General features: G+C 51.6%; 1 protein-coding gene across 1 annotated transcript in view; it reads left to right on the plus strand.

Annotated features, from left to right (window-relative positions):
• Window positions 1-1,158: 1,158 nt before the first annotated feature.
• Window positions 1,159-22,139, plus strand: part of MYH9 (myosin heavy chain 9) — a 92,677-nt gene continuing 71,696 nt past the window's right edge. The window contains exon 1 of the mRNA XM_004418094.3: window positions 1,159-1,322. The gene's annotated coding sequence lies outside the window, so the exon portion shown is untranslated. The remainder of the gene's footprint in view (window positions 1,323-22,139) is intronic.

A 22,139-nucleotide genomic window follows, 5' to 3' on the forward strand; every position in this document is an offset into this window, starting at 1 on the left:
TTAGTCGTGATAGGAAGAACATTCCAAAAGGAAAGAGTAATGAGAAATTTGCCCTCTTGGATATAAAATGTATTATAAAGCTATCATCATGAAAGTATTGTGGAACTGGCACAGGAACACACAGAAAGATCAATGGATACAGCTCAGAAACAGATCCAAGCATATATAAGAGCTCAAAAGGTGAGGAAGGTGGTACCTGAAGTCAGCGGAGAAAATGGTGTGTGTACACCTGGCTATTACAAAAATTACATTAGATTTCTTCCTCACTCCAAAATCAAAATAAATTCCAGATGGATTAAAAGATAAGTGTGAAAAAACTTTTTAAAAATTTCTATCTTCTCGTAGCGGGCAGTAACCAAAAAACCCCAAACAAACCCAATTAAACATTTTGTAACAAAATCTGAGAGGAAGGGTGCAAGTTAACCACGTGGAAGTGAAGAGAGGTTTGGAAGGGCGCTCCAGGCAGAGGGAACCCCTCCGAGCAAAGGTCTGGATCCTATAAGACAGCAGCGTGCCCACTGTAAAGAGAGGGTCAGAAACCGAACTCAGGGCGCCCGCAACGGATCCGGGCTGAGTTCATATCCGCCCCCGCAGGCCATCATAATTATGTAAAATAGCACTTTTCCCATATATGGTACTTAATATCTGTTCTTCTGGTAGGATGTCTTGGGACAGGGAAAACAGCTTGCGGGGCGGGGTGTCAACCCGGGACCTCCCCCGTCTCCTCCCGCCCGGCCTCGCACCGGTGCAGGCAATGCCCCAAAATCCCGGGCCGGAGGCCTCTGCGAGCCTCCTCCTCCTGATTGGACTCCCTCTATGTCAATCCTCCTCCTGAAACCTGGCTGTTCGTTGGGCCCGCCCTAGGGGGCGGGCCTCCCGCCTAGGAAGCGCGGGGGAAGGTGGAGAGGGTGGAGGTGGGGCGGATGGGGAGGGCAAATCCCCACCCCTCTGGCCCCAGAGGCTCCGCCCACCCCCATCCCACAGGTCAAGATGTCTGTCCATCAAGACCAGGAGCGGGCCGGAGTGGGTGAAACAGCCAGAGGGGCGGGGTCTTTCCTCCAGGCTCCTCCCCGGAGCCGGCGCCGCGCTGGGAATGGGCGGGCGGCTTCGAGGGCGGGGCGGGAAGGCGGCGAGGAGGGGAGCTGGGTGCGGTGAGGCGCGCAGATCACCGCGGTTCCTGGGCAGGGCACGAAAGGCTGAGCGAGGCTGACCTGCTGCAGCTCCCGCCTCGCGCGCTCGCCCCACCCCGCCGTCGCCCGAGCGCTCGAGAAAGCCCTCTCGGGAGAAGCAGCGCCTGTTCCCCGGGGCAGATCCAGGTTCAGGTGAGCGAGCCCCACCGGCCGGTCCCGCCCGGGGCGGGCGGGCGGGCGGGGCGGCGGCGACGGGACGCGCGGCGTCTGGGGCGCGAAGGCCAGCGTGTGGTTCTCGGCCTCGGCGCGGCGGGCGACCGGCGTGGGCGGGAGCGAACGCCGCGGGGCCGGCCCGGCACCGCATCCTTCCCTTGGGGGCACCGGGACCCCCGCGCGGACGCTCGGGGAAGGCGCCGCTGGAAGCAGGCCCTCGGGGAGCAGAGGGAGGCTTCGGGGCCGGGCGCCCCCCGGAAACCCTCCATCTCCCCACCCTCGCCCGGCGCACTCCGCGGCGGGGCACCCGGAGCCTCGACCTCCCCCTGCTGCCGGGCGCGCGCCCCCCCTCGCCTCGCCCAGTGCCCAAGTTGGGCAAACTTTTTAACCCCTTCCGGGGAGCCTCTGTCCCTTGGACCCGGCCGCACGGGTGAGGGTAAGGTGGGGGGCTCGGGGCAGCGGCTCCTTTGGAAGTTTCCAGGCATTTTCGAAACGGAGGTAACGGGCAGGCGGGGACCGTTTGGCAGCTGTCAGGGCGTCCTCCTGACTCAGAAGCGGACAATCCTGCAGCAGACATTGCGCTCGGCTCAGTTTCCGCCCTGCGCTCCCGACTTCCTCATTCGCCCGGCTGCGAGCAGTGGGGCGGAGGAGGGGACGCGGAGAGGTGCGGTGGGTGCATGGGGAAGGGGGACCCGGCGGGTACCGGGCCGCGAGGCAGGAAAGACACCCCCAGCCCCTCAACCTTTGTCTTTGGACTTCTGCTCCCCGGGAGAGCGAGGCCCGGGAATGCCCGCAGACGTCTGCGTGGTCCGGGCGCGCACCTGATCCCGCCGCACCTGCGGGCCGCCCACCGGGCGGGGGCGGGGGCAGCTGGGCTCTGCTCCTTTAGGGCCAGGCCGGGGCTATGCGTCGTTCCTGTCTGGGCTAGATCCGGGGTTTTCTATGCCCCCCTCCCCTACTTCCTGTGTAGGGGTCCTCACCCCATGCTGTCCTGGGGCCACGCCCAGGGCAGGACCGCACACCCCTCCCATCCCTTCAGAGCCGCGTTGTTTCAAACAGAAACGGAGTACCCTCCAGGACGAGGTTGCCGGCCGTGTTGAGGTGGGGGCTGGGTGACTGCCGGGGCTGCTGTCGCGGCCCCACCCAGCCGGTGTGGGGAGAAGGTTCCTGGGAAGTCCCAGGTCCTGGAGACAGGCGGCTCTTTCCTCTGGGCAATCGAGAGGCTCAGCGGCTTCGTGGTTCACTGCACCCTTTGCTGGGTTTAACAAGATTTCAAAGTAACCGTTGAGTAACTGTTGAAGGGGAAGAGAGCTTTAGCTCCTTCCTGCAACACTGTGGCCATTTCTGACTCCACTGCCTGAGCCTGGCCTGATAACCTCCCTGAGTGGTTTATTCCCTTTTTGGTAAGGAGGGAGGCTGCTTTAAGGCCTGTTGAGACAATCGCTCGATTAATATTAGTCAATTTATATACAAGGCTGCTGGGGGTGGGGGGAGGGTACGCAGATGTGTAATCGAGCAAATATTTAACTGGCTTCTGTGTGCCAGGGACTCTGCCAGGTGGTGGGGGTGGGGGTGTAAGGTTGAGTAAGACCTGGCCCCTGCCCTCTGGCACCTAGGGCAGAGCTGAGACAAATCTGTAGATGACTCTAATGTGAGGCAAAGATGACAGAGACCCCAGAAAGGTACTGTGAGTCATGGGGATTGGGAGAAGGGAGCCAGCCTATCTTTCGGAGATCCCCCAGGCCTTCTCCTGGAGGGGAGTTTACAGTCCTCAAGGGGAAATAGTGGCCGAATGACTGAAATACAAAGACAGCCTGTGATGAGTGTCCCAAGCATGCCACAGACAAAGGACTCGAGGAATTCCGAGGGGCCATTTCTGTCTGGGGCTAGGAGGGAAGCTGCCTCGAGGAAGGAGCACGTTGCAGCTTTGGTAAACTGAGGCAAGCATTTGGTGTTGGAAAGTGAGGATTCATTTAGTGGTTAACTGAGTGGTAATTAAAAGCGTCAAGAGATTGCTCGGTGTAATTTGAGAGCCACCGGAGTGACACCAGAAAGCTCTACCATTCACATCCAGCAAGTCCTGGCAGTGCCTGTGGGCAGATCTAGGTGCCCGGATTGGCAGGCTCTGTTTGGGGAATGGCAGCCTGAGAGGTGTATTCTGTGGGGCTGCCGGTCTGAAGGGCACATAAGAGTAGACGAAAGAGAGGGTCAGGGCCCTGACTTCTGTTTTTTATTTTTAAGCTTTTAACCTAAGGGGTTGGAGATGAGACAACTTCCCTCTTGCAGGATGAAGGATGCATGTTAATCACAGCCTGGCTTTTGCCTCTTGCTCCAGAAAAAACAAAACAAGGATCTGTTAGCTTTTTAAAAGGAGAAAAGCACACTCAAAAAATGCAGCATTGTTATGTAGCCTGGTAGGGTATTGCTAGAAACCAGGCGGGCTGTGTTTTCTTCACTTCCTCTTCTAGCTAATCCTTCAGTAAAGTACTTAAGACAGCCCTTACCAGCTTGACATCTTTATTTCAAAAGGAGAGGAGGGGTTGGCTGTTGTTTTCCATTGAGCCCGGCCCTACCCTTCTCTTGGAGGGGAAGAAAGAGAAAGCCAAAGCAAAGGGGAAAAAAAAGAATCCATGCCTTGACAGCTTCCTCCCAAGCATCATGTTCCAAAAATATTTAGAATAACAAAAATCTGTGTGTCGTCTTAATTAAACAAATGTCCTAATTTGCTGAGCATAAAACAGCATCTCTGCCCGCAGGGGCAGGAAGTGCATTTTCCCTTTGTGCAGCCCCGGAGAGTCCCTGCCTCTCGGCCTTAACCCTTGGGGTGCTGAGCCCCTGGGCTCAAGTCCTCTGGTGACAGCAGAGTGGAGCCCTGGCAGCTCCCTGGGAAGCCGTGCTCCTGGGACTTAACAGAATTGCATTCTTAGAGCTGGGAAGAATGGGGTGTGAGCTTTGGAGCTAGGCGGAGTTCAAAGCCTGACTCTGCCACTTACGAGCTTTATGACCTTAGGCGAGTCGCATAACCTCCCGAGCCTGTGTCCTCATCTGTAATATGGGAATCATGATACCTACCCTGCAAGTTCAGATGTGAGAACTGAAAGAAATAAGGTCTAGGAGGGCTTGATAGATGGTGGCTATATAAGTTTTTAAGAAAATATGTACATGATCAGCCTTAACTCCCTGGGTTGTCAGGTGAGGATACAGGGGAGGATGGGGAGATGGTTTTCCTAGCTCCTGGCTCCATGTTCTTTCTGCTTCTAAAAAGGGGTGCTCGTGGGCGTGCAGTGCTCGTGGGCTATGAAGCCCAAGTGGTAACAACACAAGTGGTTCTGGGGCCATCTGCTGATGCTTTTTTTTTTTTTTTATAATTTTTATTTATTTATTTTTTCCCCCCAAAGCCCCAGTAGATAGTTGTGTGTCATAGTTGCACATCCTTCTAGTTGCTGTATGTGGGACACGGCCTCGGCGTGGCCAGAGAAGCGGTGCGTCGGTGCGCGCCTGGGATCCGAACCCGGGCCGCCAGCAGCAGAGCGCGCGCACTTAACCGCCAAGCCACGGGGTCGGCCCCCTGCTGATGCTTTTGGATGCTCTTGGGGGTGAGCTTGTGCTGACTAGCCTCGTTCCAGGGCCCTGGCCCTGGCAGAAGGTGCACAAACCAACTGCGGTTTTAATTCTAAAACGTGGTTTCCTGTGATCTAGGAGATGGCCAAGGGGTGACGTGGGAAGAGCACTGGACTTGAGTGGCTGGAGACCTGGCTTCCAGCTCTGGCTTTGGCTGGGGGAGTGTATGATTTTGGTAGAAAGTGCTATGTCGCCCTATGAAGACATCATACCCCTTCATGTGCCCACCAGTCATGCACAAGAGTGCTTGGGAAACTGAAAAATTCAGTAATTAAATTTCTCCAGGATGCCCCACTCTCATATCCTACTGATGAGAGTATAAGTTGTAACAACTTTCTTTTTAGAAGGTGGTTTGGCAGTGTCTGCCAAAGCAGAGTCCTTCTGACTGATTTCTAGGAATTCACCTGGCAGATAAACGGAAATGTGTAGAAGGAAATGTCCGAGGATATTCTTTGTGGCATTTTCGTAGAAAAAGACAGGAAACAAGATAACCATCCATCAAAAGGGTCAAAGAAATCACGGCACAGTGGTACAGTGGGAATCCTTGCAGCCCTTAAAAAAAATGAGGCCAATCTATATGTCCTGATAGGGCATGTTCTCCAAGATATGTTGTGAGTGGAAAAAACCAGATGCACAGTAGTATATATGGTGCTCCCTTTTGTGTGAAACATGGTACATCACCTTAGCTCTGTGTGTGGAAAGATACCGAGACCCTGGTAATGGTGGTTGCCTCTAGAAAGGGCCCAGGAAGCATGAGTGGGCAGTGATCATTACTTTTCACTAAATGTGTTTTTGCATGTATTGTCCTTAAAGGGTCAAAAACTTAAAATTTTCTTAGTTTTATTATCTATAAAAATAAGTGGGTCGGCTGGCCAATCTTGTGAGTCTCAACTTTAAAATGCATTCCTCTAGATTGCAGATTCCATATTGAGTGCTTATTGTGTGCAAGGAAGGAGGAAGGGTCTTAAAGTGGACTGACTTGGAAGGGTCTTAAAGTGGACTGACTTGCTCTTCTGGTTGGAACATTTTGGGTTGTTTTTGTCTCCATGATGTCATATTATCACCAGAGTAACCCCTTAAACAAAAGTCTGCTCTGGTCCACTCCCTTGTATCCTGGAAAGTAGTAGATGATTGCTTTTTCTTTGCTATATGAGAAAAGGAAGCTGCAGTGTGTGTCTGGAAAGTATTTTGGGATACCCTTTTGCCAGGTTTCCCACGATCCCCCTGGCTCCAAGTCATACACTGGCCTTTCCTGGGGAGCCCTCCCCGACCAGAAGGCTAAACCAGGCCTTTCTTCTCTTGGGTCCTCTTCTTTTTTAAACTTGGGGTCATTGCAACCACTGGCTTGCCCCTTCCCGCTCCATCCCCAGCTGTCTCTCAGACATCTGGCCTGTGGTTTTTATGTATTAATAACAGTGAAAAAGGCCAAATTCTTGATAAAATGTGATCAGAAGGGTGTTTTGAATTGGAGGGCCTTGATCCCCTTCTCAGGGAAGACCATCTTAGCCTGGTGTGATCTGGGTGCTGGAGAAGCTGCCAGCTCTGCTCACCACTGAGATGGCTCTTCTCTGAAGCTAAGCTGGTGGAAGACCCCTTCAGGGTCCCTGTGTCCCTGCAGGCGGCCTCCGGGCCTCCTGGAGGAATGGCATGAGTCACACAGGAGTACACAAAATGAGCCTGGGTCTAAAACGAGCCTGCTACCACATGGGCGGATGGTCTGAGGCCTGGATGCCAGCCTGTGTCTGGCCCCTCTGCCCCACCTACCCCTCGTGCTTTGACGGCACCAAATATTTGGGAAGCAGGAGAGGAACTGCCCTCTTACGTCTGATGTGTGTCTCTTTAAAAAGTAACTTAGGCGGGCTTCTGGTGGAATTTCTCAGGCCCCCATTCTGCTGACTAGTTTCTCAAGCCTGAGGTGATTCAGCACCCGGAATGGGACACGGCACAGCCGGGCCTGGGCAGGTGGGCCGAGAAAAGGCTCTTGGCTGGCCTTTGGCTGAGGGCGAGGCCATCTTGGGATGTTTCTCCCCAGCCTGACCCTCCAGTCCTCACAGGGGTGCCTTCAGCAGCTCTCTTCATCTCCAGCCCAGTTGGCTACTCACCAGGAGCCCTCCTGCTGTGGCTAGGGGGAGCCCTGCAGGACTTTGTGGACGCTGCCGCTGAAGGGTGTGGCTTCCTGCCAGGGCAGGTGGGGCTGCGGCCTGTAGGGCAGTTGAAGGTGTAGTTGCGCTTCCCCCACCCTCATGTCACTTCCTTGGTGCCTCTCGGACAGAGGTGCCTTATAATAATCCTTACAGTATATAATAATCCTTACAGTACCACCCAGAGGAGCAAGAGGCCTCTGGGGCAGGTCCCTCTCTCTCCTTGTGGACATTTACATTTTGGGAACCTTCATCTTAGGGTTTTTTCCCTTTCATTTTAACTCTAAATCTAAATGATGCCCCACTTAAAAGAAAAATCAGCAACAGTAAAATCCTCCCTACTGAATATACTTAGGATTATAGAATGTCTGAGCTGCAAAGGATCTTAGGGACAATTTAATTGTTACCGCTCAGTTAGAGAAGGAGTGATTTGCCCAAGCTCATTCTATGAGTTGGTGGGAGAAGGCTTGGCCCCTGGTTTCACTCAACCCCAGTGCCTTTCAAAATCACGTGGCCTCGTTTTAAAGTGTTTTTGAACTGATATCAGCCCTTTCTTCACCTTTCTGCACTGTTTAGCCAAGCAATACTTAGTTCCTTTAATCTTTCCTCAAGAGTCTATTCTTCCACACCCTGGATCTTGCTCATTTTTTTGGAGGGGGGAGGGGCAGCAGGGTTAAGAAATGGGGTGGGAAGTGTTTTGGTTTTCTCTGAACTTCTTCCAGCTGGACAGGGCCACTTAGGCTGAAAGTTCCCACAGCTCAAAGATCAATATTTCACATGGGGTAGCGCCAGGCAGCAGGGGGGCAATTCAGAGAGCTGCACTGGCTTTCCACTGTCCTGCAGCAGGTCCTGATTTCTAGTAATTTTAAGTCCTTTAGTGTCTTGGGTGATTGATTTGTTGTATTTTCAATATGAAGCTGACTGACAGAGGAGGGAGCAAAACAAGGGCTTTGGGATCAGGCAGAGCTGGGACCAGACTCTCGCCTTTGCTCCGCCTTATAGACTGGAGTCTCAGTTTCCTCATTTGCACCCTGGGGATGCCTGCTTTTGAGGCTTGTGGTGAGGATTATTAACATATGTAAAGTGGCTTTTAAATATGTGAGTGGTCCAGTTCTCCTCCTCCCCCCCTTGCTCTCCCTCTACTTTTCACATTATCATCAACATCATCTGTCCTCAGATGGTAGGAAATAGGTGTTCAGGTTTTAAAGATTTTAAATTTGTCCCACAAGCCTGCCCCTTGATAACAAGGGGCGGTGACTTAGATGACTGAGGAACCTGCCAGATTTGCTGGGCTTGGATGCTGCGGTTGTCAGGACCTACAACCTCTGCATCCTTTCTACTAGACTATACAGTTCAACTTATGCTGTTCTGAGCTGGTGTAAGCGTTTAAGAAAAGGCCGTTACAAAGCAATAGAGGCACCTTTATTTAGAGTTGTCTCTGTTCAAAAGCCGCCGTGTTTCCTGTGTTTGCGTTAAGTCACTGGGCTGGAGAAGGCAGCTTCCTGTCTGATAAACATAAAGACAAGGCATTTGGAACCGTTTGGGTGACTTACTCTAACTGGGCTGGAATGGGGGAGGAGAGTGGTTTAGGACCCACTGGCCTGTGAGGACCTGGAGGTCAGAGGCAGGGCCTTTTCTCCTTTCTTGATCCCAGGTTCTCACCCAGTTCCTCGGCTGCTCGTCCTTGTTGCACGAGGGGTGTTTAGGTCTCACTGGTGCCTTGGCCTGTAAGCCTTGGGACGTGGAGGCCCAGGCAGCCAAAGCTTTAGAGTATCATTTAGTGGTCTCTCCACTTTACAGAACGGAGATCCTAGGTTCTTGTCTGGAATTCTCTGGGGTGAGAAAAGTGGGGCAGGAAGCCATGTTAAAGTTTTGTCTATCTTTTAATATTTAAGAGCCAACTACTGGGCATAAGAGTGTTGACCCCAAATTTCTTTGCCCAGTCAACCATCAAAGACTCCTTGGGCTCCTGCTGTGTGGCCTGCACTGTGCAGGGCTTGCTGGGGCTTCAGTGGGGATGGAGGGCAGAGAGCCCATCTCTGTCCTTGGGAGCCTTACCCTCTAATGGAGAGCTGGGGCACTGAGAGAGAGACTAGCCACGTGAGGCAGGCCCGTGCTGCCCTGAGCAACTGGAGGTTTCTGAGCATCTTGACCCAGCTTTCTGGAGGCTAGAATCGCCTGGGAGGAGGAGGGAAGGTGGGGAAGGTGGGCAAGGAAGGAAGGAAGAAGGAAGGAAGGAAGGAAGGAAGGAAGGAAGGAAGGAAGGAAGAGGTTCTGGGGCAAGGCCACTGGCCTTGAATCAGGGTGTCTGGGTTGAATTTTCTTGGGCACTTGCCATGTACCAGGCGCTGTGCTTTTACGTGAATTGTCTCATTTAATTCTTACCTCATTCCTGTGAAATAGGAAATTAGCCCCATTTTACAGATGAGGAGACTGAGCAGGGGTTCAGACTCCAGACCCCTGTGTGACCTTGTTGGTGCCCTTCCCTCCCGGGCTTGCCTTTTCTCACTTGACGGTGAGGGGAGGACTGGTCCCCAAGGCCTCCTCCCTCACCAGTGGCTGAGAGTTACTGAGAGGAGCTGAGCTCTGGCCAGGCGGAATGGGGCCTCCCCATTCCATGGGTAGTTGGCTGCTCAGAGCGAGGTCGCCAGTTCGGTGGTGTTGCCTTGGCTACTGACTTCACCTTTAACCTCAATCAGCCATTTTTCAAGTGTGTGTGGTTGGTCCTCAGGGAGGGCAGGTGAAAAGCCCATGGCTGGGCATCGTAAATCCCGACTGCTCTGCCTGCCTGCTGTTGGCTGGGCCCTGGCTGGGCTTCACTGGGGAGCCAGCCAGCCAGAGGGCCTACCGCCCTCTTGACCACTGAGTGCTTCTTGACATCAACCCATTTGCAAATTTGCATTCCTTCCTTCTTCATTCGTCCATCTGTCCATTGTCGATCAGTAACCACTCCTCAGAGCTTACTCTATGTGCTGAGCACTGGGCTGGGCGCTGGGAATACGGAGGTGAAGGAAGCGGAGAGCCTGTTTCCCACCAGATACAGAGTGCTGGGGGCGCAGAGGGTTCTGAGAAGGCTTCTTGGAGGAGGCGACATCTGAGCTGATTGCAAGGTAGGGATATGGCACGGCATGTCCAGAGAGCAGGGCTGGGACCTTGTTTAGTCGTTCAGACTGCAGTGGAGCTTTGCTCAGGGGTAATTTGCCAAGGCCCTCTGAGTCACCCCAAGCTGGTAAAAGATTTCCTCTCCTCCTTGATAGCTCCAGGCCCCTCTCGTAGCTCCTTACATAGCCCAAATGGCCCATTAAGTTCCACTTCTCTGGGCCATTTCCTGGGAAGTGTGAGAGTGAAGGATTCCACTCCCAGGTCATTAACCCCTGGGTGGCTGCTGGGAATTCTGCCTGTGCCCTCTGCTTATGTAGTCAGCGCACTGTTCCCAGCTGAAGGACTTGGGATGTGATTTTTCATGGAGTGTTGAGAGAGACATAATTGTTACTAGAATAGGTTTCCTATTTAAAGTGGAAAAAAGAAAAAAAGGGAGGGGTTGTTTATAGCACAAACAATATAATAACACAGCTGGCAAGAAGCAAATTTGTCCCTCACCCCATCCACTGTTTGCATCTTTCTGGGTTTCCTGTTCGTATACACACATATTTTACAAAATTATGAGCAGAGCAGATACTGTTGTGTGTCCTGACTTAGTACTATTTAAAGTTTCCTATGTTGCAACAGTCTTCACATTTATTATTTTAATGGCTGTATTATGGTCCACGGAGGGGAAGAACAATTGTTTATATTGCCAGAAAGATCCATGGGTTTTATTGGCTCCTTTGGAAATTCATTCAGCAAAAATATCCCGAGCATCTGTTCTAGGGCAGAAACTGCTCAGGGGGTTAGGATGCAGATGATGGAGACGTCACAGGCCCTGCCCTCAAGGGGCTTACAGTCCAGACCCAGAGAAAAGTCACTTCACTTTGGAGTTGTGAGAGGTGAGCCCAGGAGAAAGTGGCAGCTCAGACGCCCAGTTTGAATTGATGGAATACAGGTAAAGCCACTTTGTCATTAGTGGTAAGAAAGCTTGGAGCATGGACCTGGGAGATCTTCCTGGGCTCATTGGAAGAAGATCTCCACCCCAAGCACCCCTGAGAGAGACCCCTCGGTGACTGAGGGTGGGGGCAGCAGGGGTGGGGTGGTCTCAAATGTCCAGAAGCCCCTGGCAGGCCCCTTGCGCTCTGCTGTCGCTCTTGCCTCCGGTGGAAGGTACCAACTTGTAGCAACAAGTTGCAACAGTGTAGTTTTGTTGTAAAGAGGAAGTTTCAGAATCCTAATGGCTGCTTTTGAGTAGATGGGTGTTTACAACACTAAGGGAGCTTTTGGGGGTGAGCTGGGCTGGGAGAAGAGGGGTGGTCAAGGATATAGAAACTGGAATGCAGTCAGTGTTTTAGTTTTTTCTTTCATTCCAGATACATGGCTCCCTTGCCGGTGTTCCTTTCCTCTTTCCAGCCCCCCAGTGTCCCTGGCCCCCAGCCTCAGCTCTGTGCTCAAGGGAGCCTGACCTGAATTCCGCTATCTTCCTAGAGAGCAGGAGAGCAGTCACTTGTTGTCAGCCACCCCACCCACCGAGGGGATGAGGGGGAGGTGGGCCCCAGACGTGGTCACTGGGACCCTTCCATGGTCCTGTCCATGTTTCAGGTTTGTCGACCTCACCGAGTTCCCTCTCCAGCCTGCAGTGGGGATTTGGGTCAGTATCAGGCCACTTGGGTTTGAGCTGTGACTAGGAGAGCTCTGTCATGCTCCTCAGTGTCCTCCATTAAATATACACTCAAAAAACCAAAACCAAACTAACCCTAAACCTTAACCTAATGTTATTTTTTTACATATTGACTTAAAATTAGTAATAATACTAACACATGGGAATTTCAGCACTTGGTAGATTATAATATAAAGTTCTCTGTGGTTGAGGTGGCGTCCTTTGTGTTTCTTTTCTATTTATCTCCTGTCACCTTGTTTATGCTACTGTTTGGTGGTGATTATAGGCTAGAGATTATCTTTGAATTTATACTATTTTAAATTATTTACCAGCTCTTATATTGGAGGAGGGAGAGGTGGGTGCGAGGAAGAGAATTAGATAAAGCAGGAGGAGGCAGCAGGCGTGGGGAGGGAGAGCGTGACTCTGGGAGCAGCAGCTGGGTTTAAATCCCGTTTTCTCTCAGTGTATTTGTTCTTTAAATATGTATCAAGTGCTGGCTGTGTGCTGGAGACTGTGTGTTAGGTGCTGGGGTTATGTGATTGAATAAAACAGCCAAAGTCCCTGCAGTTCCCATTCTAGTGGGGAGAACCAGACAGATAAGCTCACCGGGGCAGGTGGGGATGGTGGTTGGTGCTGTGGACAATGGTCTGGTGAGGGCATGTACAGAGTACTGCAGACTGGGGAGGCTTACACAACAGAAATTTACTTCTCACAGTTCTGGAGGCTGGAAGTCCAAGATCAAGGTGCAGGCAGGGTCTCTCTCCTGGGCTTGCAGACGGCTGCCCTCTTTCTCCCTCTTTGCGTGGTCTTTCTTCTGTGTGTGTGCATCCCTGCTCTAAATTTCCTCCTCTTACCAGGACACCAGTCATACGAGATTAGGGCCCACCCTAACGGTCTCATTGGAACTTAATTGCCTGTTTAAAGGGCCTGTCTTCAAATAGAATCACATTCTGAGGTCCTAAGGGTTAAGGCTTCAACATATATATGAATTTCGGGGGACACAATTCAGTCCATAACAGGGGAGAAGGGAGTGGGTGTGTGTGTGTCAGCAGAGGCCTCTCAAATCTAGGGACTGTCTATCGGTTCCTCCAGGTGTGAGGGACAAGCCCTCCTGGAATTTTCTCGACTTTGCTAGTTGTTTATTTAACTGCTTTGAGCCCCAGTTTCCTCATCTGTAAAATACGGTTAGTAGAACCCGTCTCTTGGTGTCCTTTGGGGAGCTAAAGCATAGAAGGCACTCAGCGGAGTGTCTGTTCATGGTGGATCCCCAGTAAATGTCCATCCTGTACCCTCTCCTGCCCCTGCCTGCCCTTGGTTCACCAGAGCGCCTTTTCCTTCCATTGTACTTTCGTCCTCTCTGCTCCTGAGTTCCCCTTCTGGTGAAGGTGCTTTAGTAACTGGGCCCATGGAATGGACCAGGAACGGGGCTGCCGCGGCTGTTCCCAGCTCCCTGGTCGCTCTGCCTTCCTCAGAGGGGTGATCGCACCCACCGTCCAGTTCTTGTGGACCAAGCATTCTTGGAGGTGGCTTCTCCCCTCTGATGAGCCATAAACACTGTTTTACACGAGCAAGGAGTAATACTTGTACAAGACTGGTGCAGGACTGTAAACTTAAAATCCCAGTACGGGGGGATGCCTCAGCACTTCTCTGCACTGGCCTGCTTGCTGGTCTCGCTTCCCCTGTTAGAGGTGCTGCCACTGGGACCTTCTCCACACCTTGTCCATGGTAGGCACTTCCTGTATGCTTGAGAAACAGGTCATAGATTCATGTGTGAGTGTGGATCAGACAGACTCTGGTTCAACATCAGCACCGTCCCGTAGCTCTGTGTGACCTGGGGTAGAAGGCTCTGTTTCTTTGGGTTCTGAGGCTTAACAACCATGATGTGTATTTGTTTAGTTCTTGTGTAAATAGCAGGGGCTCTGGAGTCAGGCCCTCTGTCCTAATCCTGTTTCTCCCACTTGTCGGTGGCTCTTTGACCTTGGGTGAGTCATGCAACCTTTCTGTGCCTGTTTTCCTTGTTTGTGTAATGAGGAAAATGAGAACTACCATGGAGGATTTGGGTGCTCAGTAAAGTTTAGCTTTATTGTTTATATGTTTTATTTATATGCAATTTGTCCAGCAGAACACCGGGCTACCTGTTAACAGTCATGTTTCGTTTAACGAGGGGGATACATTCTGAGAAATGCTCATTAGGCTATTTCGTGGTTGTGTGCACATCATAGAGTGCACTTGCACAAACCTGTATGGTATAGCCTGCTCCACACCTAGGCTATATGGTACTAATCTTACGGGACCACCGGCATATATGTGGTCTGTCCTTGGCCAAAGCGTTATGTGGCATATGACTATAAATATATCTATTTTTATAACCTATTTTATAATAGATTATATGTATATATTTTTAAAAACCTATTTTAATCTATTTTTTCTGTCACTATAAAATTTGAAGTCACACTCAGGCTATTGCAATTAACGTCTCCCAGCCCCTTGAGGGTGGCAGTACTAATGTTCCCAGTTTATAGCTGGGAAAATCGAGACTCAAAGAACCTAAGTGACCAGCCCCAGGTAGCAAGTGAGAGATCTCAGGCCCTTCCCCAGCTCCTCTAATTTTCAGGCCGATTATTTTCTGTATGTGCTTTCATTGCCTCTTCTGCCCTCTCATCCCACTTAACCCAAAATATGGATAATGCTTGTGAAGTTGGGGGTCTGTAGACCTTCATGCTTTTGTGCACAACCTTGAAGCAGTGGTCGTTGAGGCCCAGTGCCTCGCTGGCTTATGGGGCCGGGTGGAAAATCCAGCCCTCCCTGTTCCATTCAGGGACAGCAGAGGTGGGGGCCAGGTGTTTGAGATCTGGGCAGCCTGGTGCCTGCAGGGAACTTGAGCTTTTCTCCCTCAGCCTTCCAGAGCCGCCTTCTCCTAGCCCACCAGTGTTCCGTTCTCAGCCTGCCTTCTGCCCAGAGCCGGGCCTGCTGCCCACCAACTGTTTCCTGCCTTTGCCAGGGTGAGGAGGAGGCAACTGTGTCTCGCCAAGTGCTCATGAAAAATGCCTCATTATGGGATTAATTACTCGCCACTGAGCACTGTGGAATTCACAAGGCGCTGTCAGTACTGTGACTTCTCATCTCCCACTGTCTCCACTCCTTCCTCCAAACCTACTTGGAGTTAGTTCTGCTGACTTTCTGGCTAGCACTTTAAACCTTGTGTCAGACAGGGAGGAATAGACAGTGGCCGCTGAGGCTGAGGCTGAAGATCTGGCAGCGTCCCTCCCTGCCACTTACTAGCCATGTGCCTTGGAGCCTTGGCGTCTTCAAAGTGGGGACCCTGGGCCGAGGGCAGTTCCAGGTTGTAAAACCCTGTGTGTGTTCAGACCTTCGCAGTATCACACACGTGGGGTAGACCAGCGTATTAAAGAGAGGCTGCGAAAGGATGGCTCTGTTCCCCTCTAGAATGAGTCCCAGGCTTTAATTATCCCTAGGTTGAAATGGTGGAGTTCCTGCCCTGCCCCCCTCTGGCTTTCAGACAAGAATCTGAAGAATGTGATACTCCATCGTGGACCTGAGTGAAGATCAGGGGACTCAAGGCTCTTCCGGGGCTCCCGGACCTGGGACATTCCGCATTGGTTGTGGTCAGGAGTCATCACGACCACAGGCACATTAAATTCCTGCCTCTTCAGTGGGATTGCTGGGGACAGCTGGGAGGGGCGGGGGAGATACATACTCCTGTCCCTCCCAACACTCTTATCTTAGAGAAATCAGGTTAAAAGGAGTTTGGAAAGGAAATCATGTGTCAGCCGCGAGGACTGTTTCTGTGCTTTGGTTCGAGGTGATAGGGACAGATCGAGAGTCATGCCTGCTCTTTCTTCTGGTCATCGCTGACTGCTGTTTACCAGGTCCTAGGAACCTTGCTGGATGCTCTGTGTGTTTGCTGCCTCACAGTGTGCTCAGAGGCCAAAGCCAGTTAGAGTGAGCCAACAGCTGCTACCTGTGTGCTCTTGAGCAAGTCGCTTAAACATTCCGGGCTTCAGTTTCCTCATTTGCAAAACAGGATACCAATAGAACCTACCTCACAGGGTTGTGTGAGTTAGTGAGGTCTCATGTGAAGAGCACCTAGAACTGTTAGCAGTTATTATTTAATTGTCAGAACAGTTCTGTGACGTGGGCTTTGTGATTCCCGTTATACAGATGAGAAAAGGGAGGTTCAGAACACTTAGTAATGTTCCCAGGTGCCCTCAACCAGGGAGTGGAGACTCCAGTGCTCACTTCCAGGGAGGCCCGACTCCCGAATGTCCTCTGGGGAGTGTGTGTGCCCATGTCTGTGTGTACACGTCCGTGAGTGCACATGTTCATGTGTGTCCAAGTCTGTGTGTGCACATAATTCATGTGTGTGCAAGTTCGTGTGTGCACGTCGGTGAGTGTGCACGTCTATGCATACATGTCCGTGTGTGCACATGTCCATGTGTACATGTCTGTGTGCGCATATGTCTGTGGGGGAGGGGGCGGGGCTCTGCCCAGGGCATGATCTCATGGCTGAATCTGGCAGCTCTCTAGGGCAGGGGCGGCTCGCTTCTCTCACGTGCAGCTTTAGCCTTGGCCCCTTTGGAACCAGACTGTGGCTTGGGCAAGGGAGCGATTCCTGGTGGGTGGTAAAGTGAGCAGCGGCCAGGTTTCCAGTGAAGGACGTGGTGAGGTCATCCCTGCAGCCAGGCCACCGCAAGGACAGTGGACCGGTCAGCCTTTCAGACGAGGGTGCTATCACAACCCGCTGTAGGAACTGTAATTTAATTTTTCTATAAAGTGTGAAATAATTGGGTTTTATCTTCACTCTACGGCTCATATTTGGGTCATTTTCAGGGAGGCTGAAGGCTCTGGGATGCTGCTTTTGCACCCTGGCTTCTCTGGAGAGCTTGGCTCAGCCCTCCTGCAGCCCGTGCGCTCAGGGCTGGCTCAGTTGAGAACAGGCCTGAGGGATGGACCAGGTAGGGAGGAGAGGCAGTTTGCCGTTCAGTTTTGGATTTCTTGTTTCTGCAGTCCAAGGCGATCCAGAGCAGCCCAAGGAGAGTGGCCTCCTGCCCCCGCCATCCCAAATCCTCCCTTCCCACGTGGACTGCCACTGTTGGGTGTGCTGACTGCAGCTGTGCTCCCTCAGACCTCTGGAGGGTGATGAAGGAAGAGAATCCTCGCACGTCTTTGCTCACCTTGCCGTGGTGGAGAAGGAGCCACTCCAGAGCCCCTTTGCCTTTGAGCTCGTAAAAGTCCATGGACTGCACTTGAGGGTCTCTGTGAGCCCCCTAAGATGGTGTGCAAGGCTCACAGCCTTCAACCAATTCTCAAAGGGGTCCTTGATGGCTAAAGTGTTAACCACTGATCCAGAGAGATGGGAACTTTGGGTTTCCTGTTTATAAAGCATGTGTGTGTGTGTGCATGTGCACCTGTGTTTGTGTGTGCTCGTGCATGTGCACGTGTGTGTAAGCAGATAGGCGATCAGTAGGCTATTATCAGGCATGAAGGTCTGTTCATTATAGGGTTAGGTTATGCTGCTCCAGGGATATAAAATACGTGGAGAGCACCTTCCCTGATCTCTTCTCCGTAGGACAGTGGCCTCCTCTGCCGTCTGATCTTTCTTGTATTAAGCCTTTAATATCATACCACTTCTGGGCATCTCTTCGTCGCGGAGCTGGGCTGGAGCTTTGAGTGGTGATGTTTGATTTTAGCGGGTTTGATCTGCTGTTATTCTGTTTTTTTTTTGTGAGGAAGATCAGCCCTGAGCTAACATCCACGCTAATCCTCCTCTTTTTTTGCTGAGGAAGATCGGCTCTGAGCTAACATTTATTGCCAATCCTCCTCCTTTTTTTTTGCCCCCCAAAGCCCCAGTGGATAGTTGTGTGTCATAGTTGCACATCCTTCTAGTTGCTGTATGTGGGACACAGCCTCAGCATGGCCAGAGAAGCGGTGCGTCGGTGCGCGCCCGGGATCTGAACCCGGGCCGCCAGTAGCGGAGTGCGCACACTTAACTGCTAAGCCACGGGGCTGGCCCTGCTGTTATTCTGGATCCTGAGGAAACTGGACTCTTCCTTCTGTCCTCGTGGTCTTCCACCTGGCCTCCAGGTCCTCAAAAGATCTTTCCTAAGCCCCCATATCCAGGCAGGTGGCTTCACCTCCCCAAGCCTCTGAGTCTCTTTTAGAGGGAGGGTGGGGAGCAAGGGAGTAGGTGACTGGCTTGCTCTGTAGGTCTTACCTGCCTGAGGTTTGCTCCCCCACAGAGCCTTGCTTTGGCCTTGGTCTTGAGCTTCTTCTTGGCCTAGGTCGCTGTGTCATCTTGGGCAAGTCTGGACCACTGAGCCTCATCTACCCGGTGACGGTTGAATTGGATGGGTGTTTTTCATACTGTCAATTCAGACTCATTGGTGGGTTGTGAAATTACTTTAGTGCGTGGCAACCAGAATTTTTAGAAACGAAATAAAATAGACTTGAATGGAAAATATCAGAGTGCATGGCATGTATGTATATATCATTTTGTGAAGCTCTTGTTTTATGTGTTTGTGTGTATTCATGTTAAAAAGTTTTTAAATTAATTTTTTTTTCTACTGCGGCTTGAGATAAAAAAATGTTGGCACCCCCAGGATGAGATGCTCTGGGGGCCCCCTTTCAGCCCTGACTGTGTGGTTCCCACCTACAGATCTGAGCTGAGCTGGGTCTCCCCAGCCACTCCCGCTGAGCCTGTAAATGGAGCCCCTTGCAAGATCAAACTCTTCAAAGTTCTTTACAAAGTTCTGGGAAATGAGTTACATTCCTGGGGTGGAATAAATCATGTTGAGTTAGGCTAGGCAGGATGTGACTGCAAACCCCCGAAGTGGGCTGTGTGAGGGCAGCGCCTGTGGCTGACTCATTATGAGCTCAGTGGCGACATAGACTTCTTGGGAGAAGAGGCAAAGATTGTGGGGGAGGGGGCCGGCAGGCCCGGGGCACCGCCAAGCACGGTTCTTCCCCCGTTAGCTCATTTTGATCCTCACAGTAGTTCTGTGAGTTGAGCAGTGCTCTGACTGCGTTGCAGACACCGGCTGTCAGCTAGACCTGCTGGGGGCTGCGGTGCTTGCCTGCTCTCGTGTACTCGTAGCTGTCCTGGAGGGTAGCTGGTGGTACCTTCATTTTATAAGTGGAGAAACTGAGGCCCAGGGGCCAAATCAACCTGGCACAATTTGTTCTGTTAGTTAAGTGATGGGTCTGGAATTCCATGGCCAGTCTGGCTGCCTCCTGAGTCTGGGTCTTTCTAAGGCTCCTTCTGTAAAGGTCATGACTAAGTTATCACCGTTTGGAAGATCTCTCTCCTTTCAGGGATGAAGCTCATTATCAGAGTCGACCTAAATGACTTCTGGATCAATCCAGGAAGATTGTTGTTGACCCCTGGCCAGTCGTGTGTCTCTTAGAAACAAAATGAAGATTAGTGGACATCACGGGCCGGCCCCGTGGCTTAGCGGTTAAGTGCGGGCGCTCTGATGCTGGCGGCCCGGGTTCGGATCCCGGGAGCGCCCCGAGGCACCACTTCTCCGTCCAACGCGAGGCCGAGTCCCACGTACAGCAACTAGAAGGATGTGAACCTATGACGTACAACTATCTACTGGGGCTTTGGGGGGAAAAACTGAATAAATAAAATCTTTAAAAAAAAAAAAAAAAAAAGATTAGTGGACATCAGATTTAACTGGAAGGGTGAGTGAGGACAATAAAGACAGTGATAGGATCCTGGACAGCCACAGAGAAGCCTTGGCCCACTTGGAGCCTTTGCTGCCTTGCATCCAACAGGGGGAAATGAATCACACAAGAGTCACGTATGTTTGGAAAATAAAATGTGGGCTTATTGGGCTTATCATTTGGCACTTTAAGAGTGAGTGTTCAAGAGTCTATTGGACTCGATCCCTGGAGTTTGGACCCTTTGGGAGACTGGAACCTTCTCCATTACTTTAGTTCATCAGGATTTACTCAGCACCCACATATGTTGGGCAACAGGGACCCAGCGGTGAGTGGGACCCATCACGGCCTGAGAGCTCTCAGCCCAGCGGGAACAGGGTCAGGATGGCTGTCGGTGGAAGTGGCTACACTATTCAGGTTTTTTGTTTTTTGTGTTATTTAAAGATCACTCAGAGAGTAACAAGCTGCTGAAGGCCTGGTGGCTTCTGGGCTGAGTGGTCTTCAGAAATTGTCTTTAGTTTCTGATCCCGAGTTGGGTTTCTCAGCTGTCATGACGTGGACGCAGAAAGCCAGCATGCTGTACTCAGCGTACCCATGAGACAGCGGCTGTATAATTAGATCTTTTCCGTGTGGTTATTTTTCTGTGTTGGGTTTCAGCAAACTGTGCTTGCAGGCTTGGGGAAAGGAAACCCTTCCTATCAGGAGAACCGAAGGGAAGGAATAACTTCACTGCAGGCATCTGAAGGCTTCAAGGTGCCTCTCGGTGCGCGTGTGGGAAGACCCGGGAGATGCTATCTGCAGGAGGGCAGGGTCGGCGTGTTCGGCGCACAGTTCCTATCTGGAAGGCAGCCAAACAATTCTGTCACCCTTGTCAAACCTGGGGCGCTTCTGAGGGGATAATCTGCGCCTCAATGTTTGGGGGGGACACCACCCCTGGATCTGAAATGACTTACTTCTCTTTGCAGTTTCTCCTGGGTGGCTGAGTGCAAGCTCATTACTGAGTAGGTGAGGCACATGTGTGATCTCACTGCGCAAATATTGAACCAATTACAGCAGAGTCAGGGGTCCAGTGCGATGACTGAGCTGCAGATCCAGCCGGTGGCCTCTTACCATTGAGTGAAAGCTGCTCAACCTGTTGCTTATGTGCCTCCCCCGCCCTCGACGTTAGACCTGGGCGGTGAGGAGGGTTACCTTTGGAACAGTTATTCTCTTGGACAAGCCGGGTTCCTAGGAGGCACAGTGTGAGCAGTAAACCCGCACATTTGAACAGTTCGCTTCAACAAGCATTGATTGAGGACCCTTTCTAGGCAGACTCTGGGCTCTGTCAGCACCTGAGCAAGGAATAGGGGGACAGACCCTGCCTTCAAAGAGTTCTAGGGACAACGGTGAGAAAGAAAGAGAAGCAGTGGTTCTGGTTTCTGTCCTCTGTATCTCAGAGGATAAGAGAGGTGGGGCTGGAAAGAGAGTTGGGAGGCGCTGGTTGGACGAGTTGGAGTTGGCCGTGGGGATCTTTCTCTCTAGGTGCGATGGGCTGTCATTCTGAATGGTGGAATTCTTGAATGGCAGGGCTGTCTTCAAGTTCTAACCGCTTTCTGCCCTGATTGATTAGTTGATTGATTCATTCATTAAGAAATAGTTTCTGTGCCCAAAGCCGTGTATCCATGGCCCTGAGGACAAGGATGGTACCTTAGTGGAGGAGACCCAGTTGGACACTTTGGTCTGTGTGACATATGATGCATGACATCTGTGTCCAAGACCCTTTGGAGACACTCTGGCCCGAGAGTTCCTGGGATGCTGGGTCACTTCTCACTTAAGAGGAAATGACTGTAGTGGGGCATTGACTCCCAGGATTCTCCCTGAGCTTGGCTATTTAGTAGATCAGAGGATGACATCTTGCCTCATTTGTCCTTCTCTCGTGGCATTTAATCACTTTCTCCCTAGCCTCCTCATGGAGCTCTCTTTTCCCCTCTCTTAGATTGGGAGCCCCTTTGGGTAATCCATGGTACTTTCCAACTGCTGACCTTACCCCCTTAAATTGAGGTCAGGGAGGATAATCTCTTTAAAATACAAATCCAATGATGTCACCCTCCCCTGCCTCCCACCTCCTCTGGTGGCCTCCCCTTGTCCCTAGAATAAAGTCCACATTCCTCAATATGGCTGATAAGGTCCTGGGTGAGCTGCTGGGCTTTTCCCCTCCAGCCTCATCTCCAGCTTCTCCCTCTCCTGTTCTGTACGCATATAGAAAGAAGGAATCTACGCACAAAATTCTGGTGTCATTTTTTATGGTCTGGGTTTGTTGGGTGCAGGGCAAAGTCAAAATAACCACAGGCCCCGCCTTCTGCAGTCAGGCAAATGTGACTGAGCATTTCTCAGTGTCCCCCCGGGGCTCTCAGGAGTCCTGGGAAGCCCCTCCACGGCCTCTGAGGAGGGAAGGGCAAAGGGGGTGGGTTCTGGGGCTCTGGTGCTAAATTCCTCACTGGCCTGTCTCTGGTCTGGTTTTCTTATCTGCTAAGCATCAACGCAGGCTTGGGTTGGAATTCTGCTAATGGAAACAAGTCCCAGCTTCTTCTGTAAGCAAACAACATTCCTGAGGTGGGGAGGGAA

Source organism: Ceratotherium simum, chromosome 25, assembly GCF_057802395.1.
Source record: "Ceratotherium simum simum isolate JZ-2026a chromosome 25, ASM5780239v1, whole genome shotgun sequence".
Classification (NCBI taxonomy): Eukaryota; Metazoa; Chordata; class Mammalia; order Perissodactyla; family Rhinocerotidae; genus Ceratotherium; species Ceratotherium simum.